Below are 13940 nucleotides of genomic sequence, written 5' to 3' on the forward strand. Positions count from 1 at the left end.
AGCCAGGAACACTCTATAAAGGGCATTTCAGAGATGAAATTTCTTCCTCCTATCATGTATCAGTAGTTCCTTTCCCCAGAAATCCACTTGGCAAGGAGCTTAGACCAGGTCACCTACCTTCTGTTCTTTCTCACAGGGAATCTAACAGTCAAGAGTGTGATTAGATTAGATTGAGGTTAATTGCTTTAATTACTTCTTTACACCACTTAAAGGATTCTGTACAACAGTTATCAAGCTGATCATCAAATATATTCCTTGCTACTACTTGAAAATCTTACTAACTTCTGGAAAAAAATGGGTTTTCTTTGTGGCTTTCTTGGTCTCACACTATGGAATAGGGTTTGTGTTTATTTCCAAGGCTCACCACATCCTGGTAGCTCACTGTTCAGATTAAGATCTTTCAGGTTAGAGACCACCATATTTCTAAGAGGTCTGGCTGTGCACAAAATCTGTTGGTACTATTTCCTCCATAGCTGAGTCCAGAATCCACTCTATTGGAATTTTTATGCTGGTCCTTATAGTTTACTATTTAGGCTGGAAATCTCATAATTTTATTAGAGATGAAGGGGATTTTGTTTTCCTATAGTTTCTGTTCTTGTTTTTTCTCTTTTCACTGAGGAGGAAGTTGGAGTGGAAATAACTTTACTCTGTAATCTTCAAAAGAAAATGAAATATTTTTAAAGAACTTCTACTTCTATAATTAAATTTTCTGTGATTTGAAGAAGTTTCCTAAGATAAGATTTGCTTTAAACTCATGTGTGTCTGATTTTTCTGTGAAAGAATTAATTTTTAAAACTTTAGAATTAACAAAGACCCTATATAAACATTGAAAATATGCAAAAAGCTTTTGAAAAGCAAATGGTTACATTTTGTAGTAATTGTTTTGGATTTTGAAAGCATATAATTGATATTGAAAAATATAAGAGTAAATAAAGGAAAAACAGAACTAAACTTTAGATTCACTTTCAACTGTTTTAAATCAGTATCTATAGCATCAAATGTTATCTGCAGCAAAAAGGAATTTAATTAATTTCATGGATACACTGAAAATATTGTATTCTACTGTATGTTCTTCTTGTTTCAGTTATTTATATTTTGAATTAACAACAGAATCAGATGCAAAATTCTCTGATGATAAAGGGAGTTACTGGCCAGTTCCACTAAATAATAGGTCCTCCAGAGAAAGGCCATACCTTACCTCTTTACCTCTCATACCTAGCATTTTACCTTTCTGGTGGTAGTCACTCTTCAAGTGATGTGCATTTTACTGCTATCAATAATGTGATAAAAACGTTTAAATAATATTATTTTATTATCATTTTTCTAATTAATTAGTATATGTCAATTAAAATATTAGCATTTTTTTCATAACCACCATCTCATTTATTTCCAAGGAATCTAAAGATTCTTTTCAATGAGTCAAAAGAAAACAAACTATTCTCTAGTAGAAAGGGAACAGAAAATTTTCAACAAAATAACACTTGTCAAAAAAAAAGATATATCTCAGTCAAATTAAATTACAAGGAGTATTGACATTGATAGAATACAAGTTCCTAAGATAGAATTGTGCAGAATTCCTAAAGTAACATCCAACTCTTATAATATGTAGCACAAGGAAACAGAGATTCCATTTTCCATGTCATTGCATCTGCCAAAGCAATCTTTTCTAAGCAAAGTCCAACATCCCTCTTCAATTCAGTATGAAATTTTATTCTGAGGTTAACAGTTATTAATAATACCTGCAACCATAGAATATCAGCTACATCAAGACACTAAGTGTAGAAGGTGATTCTCTGATTTCTGTTCCATCACAGGACCCAAATCTGACCAGATGTAAGATCTTTAAACTTATCCAGTCTACACGGCACTACAGAGCATCTGAGCAAGACTCTCAATGACAGTGATGTACCTTAACATTTTTCCTGACTTAGTTTTCTCTCTCACAGGATCTCATATCAACAAAACTTGAGAACTATACATTGTATCATTGAAAGCAATGTCACTGTGAAAGACTTTGGGTTCAAATAAGATAAAGTAATTTATTAAATGCTAATAATGATCACAGTACTGAGGCAAAGCATATTTTAAAATATAAGCATTGATGCACTTACATTGTATTGCTAACCTTATAAATACATTAGGGTAACTAAATGAAACAACAAGTGAATTCTCAGTAGAATTATTTAGATGTAGATAGGGTAGGGGACTTGGAGCAAAAAGTCACTTGGAGCCAAAGTGAGTCCAGACAGTCAAAGAAGGAAGCAAATAATAGATCTAATGATTGAAATAATTCTAACATCTCCCTAATTTCTAACAGTGAGTGATGGAACCATTAATTTTGAAGTGTTTCTGCTTGCCTATAGGGTATACCCCATTCTATTTTAGTGTTCAATCTGTAGTGATATATTTGTTGTTCTAAGAATAAGATGAGATAAATAGAGTTGTCTCTTAGAATTCAGCCTGTAATTTTAATGCCCATGAAAATCTATGAGTGCAATCAGAAACATTTTGTGGTGGAATTCTCAACATGATCTGAAGCTGTAATAATAATAGAATTTAACCAATAAAGAAAGACTGAAAGAGGCAAGGCTTCTCTCTTTCCCAAGGAATCAAGAAATCTTGAAGAAAGAACTCATAAAGAAAGAAAGGCAAAACTTGATCAAAGGGTTAAGAGAAAGGAGTGACTCTGAGTACTGTAATGCCTCTATCTCTCAGATGGTTTTTGATCACATTCCCATAGATTGATTGCTAAAGTCTGGAGAAGGAAACTATGCCCATAAACTGAAATTCATTGTGATGCATTTGAATTACAAGGTAACACTGATTTGAGACTTAGACAACATACTGTTGCAGGAAAGAGATTCTTCCCAAACAAAACAAGACTTCTTGGCGTGTCAAGAGCTCTATTGACAGCTTTGACATGGAAATGTAGCTTCCACAGCAAAGCCTCTTCACAAGGAGAATCCGCATCAGCAGGGGTGGGGCTCTCGGTCTGTATTAGTCAAAAGTCAGTTTCACGTGGTAGCTTAACTGGCGTCAAAGAAGTCACATTATAAAGGAGGAAAATGTCAGGTGACACAAAGTTCTGAAGAATGCAGTCATGTGTGAGATACGGCATCAAGTCTTCCAGATAGAGAATTTGGCCGCACTTAGGCTAACAGTTTGCTTATTCTTATGCTTGCCCTTAAAACAGTCAGCTGACCTGACTGACCGGTTGCTACTCACAGTTTCAGGCCCATTGTTAAAACTAAAGGTATTGATCTTACTGTTTCTACTTTATTCCAGTAATTGAAAGTAATAATCAGCTTGGTCTCTGAGTCCTTCTCCAAGGAGAAGGTCACAGGACTGTAACCTTACAAAATAGCCTGAATTTCCAAGACCACACCTTGAGTGCTTACAAGATAAAGAGATCTAACTGTTCACCTCTATAGAACTGGCCACCTGGAGGCATCATGTCGCCCTTCCATGTCTTCTAATGAGAAAAGGATTCTGCTGCTTGTTATCGATGCTTTATTGTTTGAGCTACGGCTGTATAACCAGCCCACTCCATCCCCAAGGTGGGTTCACAGTTTTGAGGGCACTAGCCTGCTGAGTCCCCTCTGCCCACCAAAGCAATAAAATTGCCTCTTTTCTTCTAAGCTCCAAGACCTTGTCTCTGGGTTATTTGGCTCGCCAGGGACGGGGCCAATATTTCGGCAACACTTTGAAGACAAGCCGTAAATGCCACAGTAAACAGGTATAGTCAGAGTCTGAGACATACAATGAAACCTGTGAATCTTGGGACACATTTTCACTGAGACTATGACTCATATATAGAATATGACTGTATTTCAAAGAACATACCTTGAGCTGCCACTGATTGAAGAAAATGGGTCAGACATGACCTCAACTCACAGGCTGAAGTCAAGCCCAGGTAAACTTTACAACATGAAGTAGAGCTGCCCCAAATAACCTGCAGACTGGGGAGCAAGCAAAAGAAGTATTTGTTGTTTTAAGCTCCTGAATTCTGAGGTTCTTGATTATGCAGCATCATTGCAGTTCAAAACTAAATATTAAACTTTTTACACTAATTGTAAGTCGTATTCCACTTATTTTCAACATAATATATTGTACAAAAGTGGTATTGTTAAAAATAGTAAGAAAATTTTGACATATAACATATTTTTGACATAAAATATTTCCTAATACCCATCAAAACAATTTAACTTTTAAATTTATCAAAAACATTTCCCATATAAGGTATTGAAATTAAAAATAAAAAATACAGTGTTCTAAAGATTTCTTCCTGGACTTGTTTAAATGCAACATATCATGCCCCTGTAGATGCTTTCAAGGTGTCTTGGATAAGGAGGGAGAAAGTGAGGCAAGCAGTCCATCCCCCCACCATCCCACTGCAACTCCAAACAGAGAAGCTTCATTACCAGATTTTTACACATTGATAATTCTACGTAAGGTTTCGATTTGGAAAGGGGCAGGGGAGGGGTTTTTTCCGCTAAGTTTAAAAACTAAGTTTGTAACCTATTTGACCCACAGTCTTCTTATCTAGAAAATTACAAATTTTCTCCTTACTGCTAAAAGAAACTTATTCATATACATTCTAATTAAATCCAAATATAAATAGCTAAAAATAATAATTATGCTAAATGATACATCATAGAGGAAATATTCCTTTTCTCCACAGCATAAATAATCATATTATAAAAAAAAATAAGTGATTTTCCTATCATGCCTTTAACCATACCTTTACTAGAATATGTTCCATGTTAAAAACTGTCAGTTTAAAAACTTATAGCTCCTTGGGAAAGGTACTCTTGAGAGAGGAAATAAAACATTCTATTTTTTGCGCTCAAAAGCATCTAAAACTGTGGGATGTATTCAATACTGCTAAGTAGAAAATAAACATCCATGCAAATTTTCAGCTGATGTATAAGTAGCAGTGATTATGATAGATTCTGACATTCAGAGCATTCTTTAACATTAAGTGAAAAATGACACAGCAGGCAGTGACTGTCACTTGGTGATTAGAAGACTACTCAGAGTCTCCTTACATATCCCATCCCTTCATTATGATATTACTACCACTGCAGTCACACCTCTGTGTTGACATTCTCTCCAGGATATTTTTTAAATAATTATTTAAATTTAATTCAGTTAATATAAACTATATTAAACCACTAACATCTACTAAATTTTGAGGTCTTAAGAAAGGATAAATTTGATTTTATTTGAAGACTCATTTCCCCTTCTCTTTTGGTAGCTTACTCAGAAGCTGACTACACAGGTCTGAGTGAGCTCAATGGAAGAACAGGTAATACTGGAGGCTGGACTCCAGAAGCCATCTTTTCTAACAAAGCCACTTATTTGCTGTTCCCTCCCCACGTTTACGTGACATTGTGGGGACAGGGGTCTCTGCTGCTGAAGCATTTTCTGTGGTCACCCAGTCCAGATGTGCTAGCCAAAACATCACTCGCTGTGTAACAATGAAATCTCTGGAGCATTAAAAATGTCTGTAACGTTCCCCGGTAAACCCTCTTTTACATTTACTTTAATGAAATTAGTATCTCCTTTGAATGACAAACACGTTACTTTTTGAGATTAGTTAACAAAAAGAAAGAGGGAGAAACACCTCCAAGCCTGAAAACTAAAAATTTTTCCATATATTAACTTTAAAATTAAACCTCTATAAAACGAAACTGTATTTTACAGACAATGTCCTCCTACTCAGAACAATTTCTACTTAGATATTAGTCCTTTATATTTTTCCTCCCTTTGGGGGCTTTTTTTTTTTAATAAATACAAATTTCTTCTTCTTTCATTGATTTGATAACTTTAGAGTAAAAGAAAGTACTTTATACCAAATAATGCTTTTCCTTCTCAAATGAAAATTTTTAACTTTATTCTCATTGAAGGAGAATTTTGCTGGACATAAGTCTCTATTTTAACTTTTTAAATGTATCAATATTCATTATGATATGGGGAAATATTTTATAGCTGGACTTTCTTCTACAAAGCCAGTACTGTTACTAAAACCACCAGTTCCTGGCAGATAGGGGCACTTTGTGTAATTTTATAGTATCCTCGAGGTGTCCTCCCTGGACTGACAGTTAAGTCAAGGGATAGTTCTATTATTTTCATCCCCAATGATATAAAAATAGTAAGCAGGAAGAACGCTGTCACTCAAAATCAATTATTTCAGCACATGGCAATGGAAGCCTGGAGTGAGGACTGACAAATACAGGTTTATGCAAATCTGAAACATTCAAAGATTGGCAGACCTCTGTGCTAGTGGACTACAGTAGAATTTAGTTTCATTTAAACTACACAGCTGGGGGCTGGTGGGAGGAGGTAAGCAAATTGTAAAGGTAATGTACACTAAAACCTAATAATTTAATTCTTTATTACTATCCCTATAGTAACTAACATATGATTATCTTGCACAGACAGTGATATCCTTTATACCCAGAAATGCCATTTCTGGTATCAGTATATCAAACTTAATGAGAAAGTCTTGACAGGAAATGTATTTTTCTGTCGTTAGTCTCATTCAACCTTTCCAACCCGTTTTTCCGCTAGTATTCCATAAGTCTCCTTCGACAGCCTCACTAATCACTGATCTATTCACCACCACACAGTCTTTTTCATTCCTTTGTGCCTTTGTAATATCTTTTCTTCTTCCTGGAATACTCCTTCCTCTTTCCTCTCCCTTGCAAATCCTCCTTATCTGTATCAAGAACATTCCTTTCCATAAAGCTTTCTCAGACCATTTCAAAACATGCATAATCTCGCTCCTTTGAACTCAAACAACCTACTATCCATACTTTATTAAGCATAATATATTTTTCTCTATTTGTATTAATGCATCATACAGGTATATTTTGCTTTCCCAACTATACTCATACTTAAACATAGGTAACATGTTTCAAAGTACCTAAAAGAGTGCTGTGCATTTAATAAGTATGTGTTGGATTGACTGATATGAGCTTTCATTGTAACATATAGAATTTACATCATCTATAGATCTTATGACCTAGAACTGAACTAGAAATACTAAACTCAAGACAGATTTTCTGTCAGATAACTTTTAACTAATGACACACAGACTGAATGTGGCAAGATTTCAAATTAGAGTTGAATGTTATTTTCTGCTTCAATTCCAATGTTTTGTGATTTTCTTTCTTCTTTGAGTTAAATTTTAGGAGAATATCAGGTTGCCAGACCTCAGCATTAAGAATAACAAACACATCTTTACTGAGGAGATTAAATATGTATTTATCCAGAAATAATGATTAATATATTATATACAATTTATCATAATACATTAGACTAATAATGTAGATATTATTTTCATTTTATAGGTGAAGAAACTGAGGTTCAAGAGTTATTTCAAAAAATGTCCATTAATTGAATGGATTATGAAAATATAATCATTTTATGACAAAAAAGACCTTTAAAAGTATAAAAAAAAGAGTTGGTTTGTGCAGATTTGCAATTATAGGGAAATAATAGATATCACCTTTTATTCTAGTGTTAGTGGTGCTTTTTGTACCTAAACCATTTCAACACACCTATTTCTTCCAAAAAACAAGTGGCTCTTAGCCACATTTCTCTTTTTTTTTTACCCTGAGAGGTTATGTTCAAGGACAAAAAGAGCAAACAGACTGTTTATTTGCCCATCTGTACGATTTCATGTGAAAGACCTTCAGAGGTCTTTTAATATATCATTTTCCCTTCTGTTTGTTTTTTTTAATTATTGTTTTTATTGGAGCTCTTAAATTATTCCTTCTAAAATTTATAATTTTCTGCAGCACACTATAATTTGCATCTGATAAATCTATATTTTTTCCTTTATCTCTAGAATTTTTAGAAGACTTGCAAAGGGAAACAAAACAAGAAAAATTGAATTAAATCACTTAATGAAACTAGCCCTGAGTTAAGACTCTGAAATTGTTTCCAGTCACTTTCATATTGGAAGAAGGAATTTGTTTTGATATATCCATAAGCACTAAACGAGAATGTTCTAAAAACTTTGGTTTAAATAAAGATTTTTTTCTCACCTTTGCAAAAACCATCTTATTTATCTCTTTATACCACAGAAAGCGATCTCTTTAGAGATTTGGTCTATTGAACATAAATGTCTTTTTAGAAGCTTTTATCATATATTGGTCCAGCATCTAGGTGCACTTTATTTGGAAGGTGAAAAATTAATAATAATTATTATAATCATAATATTGAGACTACTCTGCAAAGGCATGAGCTAATGTCCCAATCATTCTCTGTGATCAGTCATATTCTATAATAATGTTTGTTGGTTCAGTTTTGAGTTACAAATAAAAGTCTAATCATAAATAATGATTTTTCAACACAAATAGTTACCTTCCATGAGAAGAGAAGTAACTCAGTATTCACAGGCAGGATTACCTCTATAGATAAAAAGAAACATCAAAGGAAGAAACTGTTGACAAGTTATTTCATATGAGAAAAGTATTAGAAAGTACTATGAGCAGCATAAAAATATATTTCAAATTTATTATACCTAGACCATGTGGCATCATTTTGCCTGTTTTAAGAAATTTTGTTTGGTATACCAGGGGTATAGCTTACTAAAAAGCTGACTGCTCTTACGGCTTAAAAATCCTCAAAACAGGATGGAGTTTAGCCAAGGTGCTTGACTTCCCCATGATTTTTTTTCTAGTTTTATTGAGGAATAACTGACAAATAAACTGTATGCATTTAGAGTGTACAATGTGATGATTTGATATACATAAACACTATGAAATGATTTCCAAAATTAAGTTAGTTAACACATCCATCACCTCACATCGTCAACTATTTTTTTTTTTGTAAGATCTAGTCTAAGCAAATTTTAAGTATACAATACCATATTATTAACTACAGCCACCTCACTGTAATAGATCCTTGGGACTTACTCATCTTAAAACTAAAGTTTTGTACCCTGTGTCTTACATCTATCCATTTCCCCACCACTCTAGCCCTGACAACTACTATTTCTACTCTCTTGTTTCTATGAGTTCAACTCTTGTTAATTTAGATACCACATATAACTAACACCACACAATATTTGTCTTTCTCTGTCTGGCTTATTTCACCTAGAGAATGACATTCAAGTTTATATATAACATTATCTTTATCCCTTCACTGCTGACAGAGATTTAGGTTGTTTCCATGTTTTGGCTATTGTGAGTAATACTGCAACGAACATGAGGGTGCAGATATTAATTCAAGATACTGAGTTCATTTCTTTCTAATATATACCCAGGAGTGGGGTTGTTGGGTCCTATGGTAGTTCTACCTTTAATTTTTTGAGGAAACTCCATACTGTTTTCAGTAATAGTTATACTAATTTACAATCCTACCAACAGTATACCTTTTCCACATCGTTGCCAACATTCATTATCTCTTGTCTTTTTGATGAGAGACATCCTAACAGGTGCGAGGTGCTATCTTGTGGTTTTGATTTGCATTTCCCTGACGATGAGTGATGCTGAGCGTCATTTCATGTACCTAGGGACCATTTGTATGTCTTCTTTGAAAAATCCATTCAGGTTCTTTGCCCACTTTAAAATCAGGTTATTTGGGGGTTTTTGCTACTGAGTTGTAAGAGCTCCTTATGTATTGAACATTAGCCCATATCAGATACATGGTTTGCAAATATTTTCTCCCATTCCATTGGATGCATCTTTTTTTAAATTATTTTATTGACTGCTTTTTTGTGGTGCAGAAGCTTTTCAGTTTGATGTCGTCCCACTTGTTTATTTTTTTTTGTCTGTGTTTTTGGTATCATATACATGAAATCATTGCTAAGACCAATATCATGAAAATTTTTCCTGTTTTCTTCTAGTTTTGTGGTATCAGGTTTTACATTTAAGTCTTCAAATTCATTTGAAATACATCTTTTCTGTAAGAAAATACATCTTTTTTTCCTGTAAGACAGGGGTCCAGTTTCATTCTTTTGCATATAGATATCCAGATTTCCCAGCACCATTCTTTATTCAGTTTTATTAGGTAAAATTGATACAATTTTACTGTACACAAACAATATCTTGCATGTAAATACATATATACAATAGAGGGTACATTTTTTTTAAAATTTACATATATGCACTGTTCACTGTTTCTAAGAACAGTTTAGAACTTCAGCTTTTTAAATTTATATAATTATCAAAGGAATAAAGTCAATCACAAAATAAGAATCAACAGAATACAGTAATCCAATCATAAAGGACAGTCAAATGTGCTTACATATATGCAAATAATCAGTCATCTAAGTTATAAATAATAAGTACTTCATTTGTGGTTTCTTTTAGATTCCACATATAAGCAGTATCATATACCATTTTTCTTTCTCTTTTTGGCTTACTTCACTTAGAATGATGATCTCCAGGTCCATCCATGTTGCTGCAAATGGCATTATTTTATTCTTTTTTAAGGCTGAGTAGTATTCCAACCATTTCTTAAAGAGATTATCCTTTCCCCATTGATTGGTATTGACATCCTTGTAAAAGATCATTTGACCATATACGTGAGGATTTATTTCTGGGCTCTTTATTCTGCTCTGTTGGTCCATGTGCCTATTTTTATGCCAATATGATAGTATTCTGATTACTATAGTTCTGAAATTCAGTTTGAAATAAGGAAGCACAATGCCTCCAGCTTTGTTTGCCTTTCTCAAGACTGCTTTGGATATTCAAGGTCTTTTATCGTTCTGTATGAATTTTAAAATTTTTTATTTCTGTAAAAAATGCCATTGGAATTTAACAGGGATTGCACTGAACCTGTAGATCACTTTGGGTGGTATGGACATCTTAACAATATTAATTTTTCCAATCCAAGAACATAGGACATCTTTCCATTTATTTACGTCTTCTTCAATTTCTATCATCAATGTCTTACAGTTTTCAGTATACAGAATTTTTACCTCTTTGAATTGTTTGTAAGTATTTTATTACTTTTGGTGCTGTTGTAACTGAGATTGTTTTCTTAATTTCTCTGATAGTTTGATGTTGGTGTCTTGAAATAAAATTGATTTTTTTCATGTTGATCTTGTATCCTGTAAATTTACTGATTTTGTTTATTACTTCTAACAGATTTTTGGTGGAGTTTCCATATATAAGATCATGTCATCTGCAAACAGAGAAAATTTTACTTCTTCCTTTCTAATTTAAATGCTTTTTATGTCTTTATCTTGCCTAACTATTCTGGCTAGAATTTCCAGTACTGTTTTGAATAGAAATGGTGAGAATGAGCATCCTTTTGTTGTTCCTGATTTTGAAGGAAAAACTTTCAGATTTTCACCTTTGAGTCTGATATTATCTGTGGGCTTGACATATATGACTTTTATTATGCTGAGTTATATTCCCTCTATACTTCATTTCTTGAGAGTTTTTATCATTTGTCAAATACAGCCATATCTCATTCCCTTGTTTTGTTGTGCTTTGCAGATACTGCAGTTTTTACAAATTGAAGGTCTGTGACAATCCTTCATTCAGCAAGTCTATAGGCATCATTTTCCCAACAGCATCTACTCACTTTGTGTCTCTGTATTACATTTTGGTAATTCTTGCAATATTTTAAACTTTCTCATTATATTTGTTATGATGATCTGTGATCAGTGATTTTGATGTTATTACTGTAAAAAGATTATGAATCACTGAAGGCTCAGATGAGAGCTTCTTTTAGCAATAAAGTATTTGTAATTAAAGAATGTACAGTTTTTAAGACATAATGCTATTCCACACTTAACAGACTGCAGTATAGTACAAAGATAACTTTCACACACACTGGGAAACCAAAAAATTTGTGTGACTCACTTTACTGACATATTAACATCATTATGGTGATCTGGAACTGAACCCACAATATCTCTGAGGTTTGCCTGTACCTTTTTCTGCTTCTATTGAGCTCCCATGACATTCACGACCTGAGAAGTCAGGGTAATCAGGAATTATAAATTTTGTAAGAATTGGAGAGAGAATGAGAGGAATATCTCTATTCCAAGAACTCATCTTTACAAATAACTTTCTCCTTCTCAAAAATTGATATATTTTCTTTTCTTCTTCTACTATCTCAATTTATTTAAAAAATAATTACTTAGTTCTCAAATAATAATGTGCCAGACTCTGTCCTGAAACTAACGATTCAATAAAGAGCAAAATCGACACTGTGCCACAGTATTATGGTGAGTGGTAAGAAGGAAAGTACAGAAAGTCATGACAATAATAGGGGAAAGTAACCTAATCCTGGGTAAATGTCCTTGTAGGAGTAGCCTTTGAACTAAGATTTGAATGATGAGTAGCAGTTAATTAGGAAAACAGGTGAGAAAAGAACCTTCCAAGTAGAAAATGCAGAATTCCCTTGAATTGAACTTAAGGAGATAAAAGAAGCTTGATGAGTCTGGGTAACTAAAAGATTAGTATGGCTAGAGTAAAAAAGTTAAAGAGGAGAGTTTTGGGAAATGAGGCTTCAGATACAGTCAGGTCCAACAGTCCTACTAAGAATTTTGGCCTTTTATCCTGAGGTAAGTGGTAATCCATTGACAGGATTTCAAAAAGGTGGTGGTGCTAGTGGTGCTGGTGATAGTTTTCTGAGTTGAAAAAATCACTCTGGATGCATTGTAGAGAATGGAATGATTATAGAAATGGCTAAAGTAGCCACTGATCCTGCAGTCAGCCTCTCCATAATCAACAAAATGTAAAGTTCTATTAGTTAGGTATCCTAATAGTTAAAATTTCAATAGATATCCTTGATGTTTCATTCTCCTGGACAAGCTCTTTAACCTCTATATAAATATGCTCCCTGTACAAATACTGCTATCCCATTATATAATCCCTTTCAAATATCTTTTTTGAAGTTTGCAACCTTATGTCCATACTATCCATCTTCCCTTCCCCTGCTGGGGGTACAGATGTATCTTCATCACTGTCTGATTATCATAGATCCCCTACTCCCCTGCTAACTACCAGAAAATTCTTAAAGGGCTTCTGTGGGTACAATCTTACATAAAAGAAAGCATGTAATTCTAATACGTTACAAAACTGCTATGAGGTATTCCCAGCCCTTGGCTTGTGATTAGTCTCCCTGCGTCCATCCTGCAATACATTTGTTATACAGTCTGGCTTTACATTGTGAGTCTGTGGTCTTTTCCTCATAACAATAATGGTAAAATAAGATATTGTAGTCATTTTTAAAAAGGATGACTAGGTAATGGCAGTGGAGAGAAAAAAGAACGTAGTCAAGAAATATTTAGAAGGTAAAATAAGAATGTGGTGCTTGATTGGATCTGGGTGATACAAGACAAGGGAGCTTCAAAGATGAGGCCAGATTTCTGGCTTGCAGAACTGAATAACTGGTGATGCCAGTCACTGAGTTATGGGACTGCTTATAAAGAACATGAGTTAGCCATACTAAAAACAAGGTTAAGAACATTCCCCAAAAAGTAGGGGCAAACATCCAAAGAAGTCTCCAGGATGAAAAATAACATGGCATATTCAAGAAAATGAAAAAGTTCAGCATGGCTGAGCGTATGGGATTGCCAGGGGAAACAACAAATTGAGGTTGGAGAGGTAGGTTCATGCCAGATGTAGTTTTGTAGGTTATTACGAAGAGTTGAGATTTTACTCTAAATGCAATTAAAATTTAATATTTAGGCATGAAAGTTTATAATTTGACTTAAATGCTATGAATATTACTTTGTGGGTTTTTTTAATTAAAATCAACTGAGGAAGTAAAACAATACAAATGGTAGAGATGTTGTTTTGGAACACAGGCAAGAGATAATGATGACCTGGATGAAGATGTGGAAGAGGACACAAAAGAAGTGCAAGAAATAAAGAGATATTTTGAAGGTAAAATTAATACATCATGCTAAGGTTCATGCGAGGAGCTATGGAAAGTTATTGAGAAGGGGAAAAACCAAGCAAGTA

The sequence above is a fragment of the Vicugna pacos genome, chromosome 9, assembly GCF_048564905.1.
Source record: "Vicugna pacos chromosome 9, VicPac4, whole genome shotgun sequence".
Lineage (NCBI taxonomy): Eukaryota > Metazoa > Chordata > Mammalia > Artiodactyla > Camelidae > Vicugna > Vicugna pacos.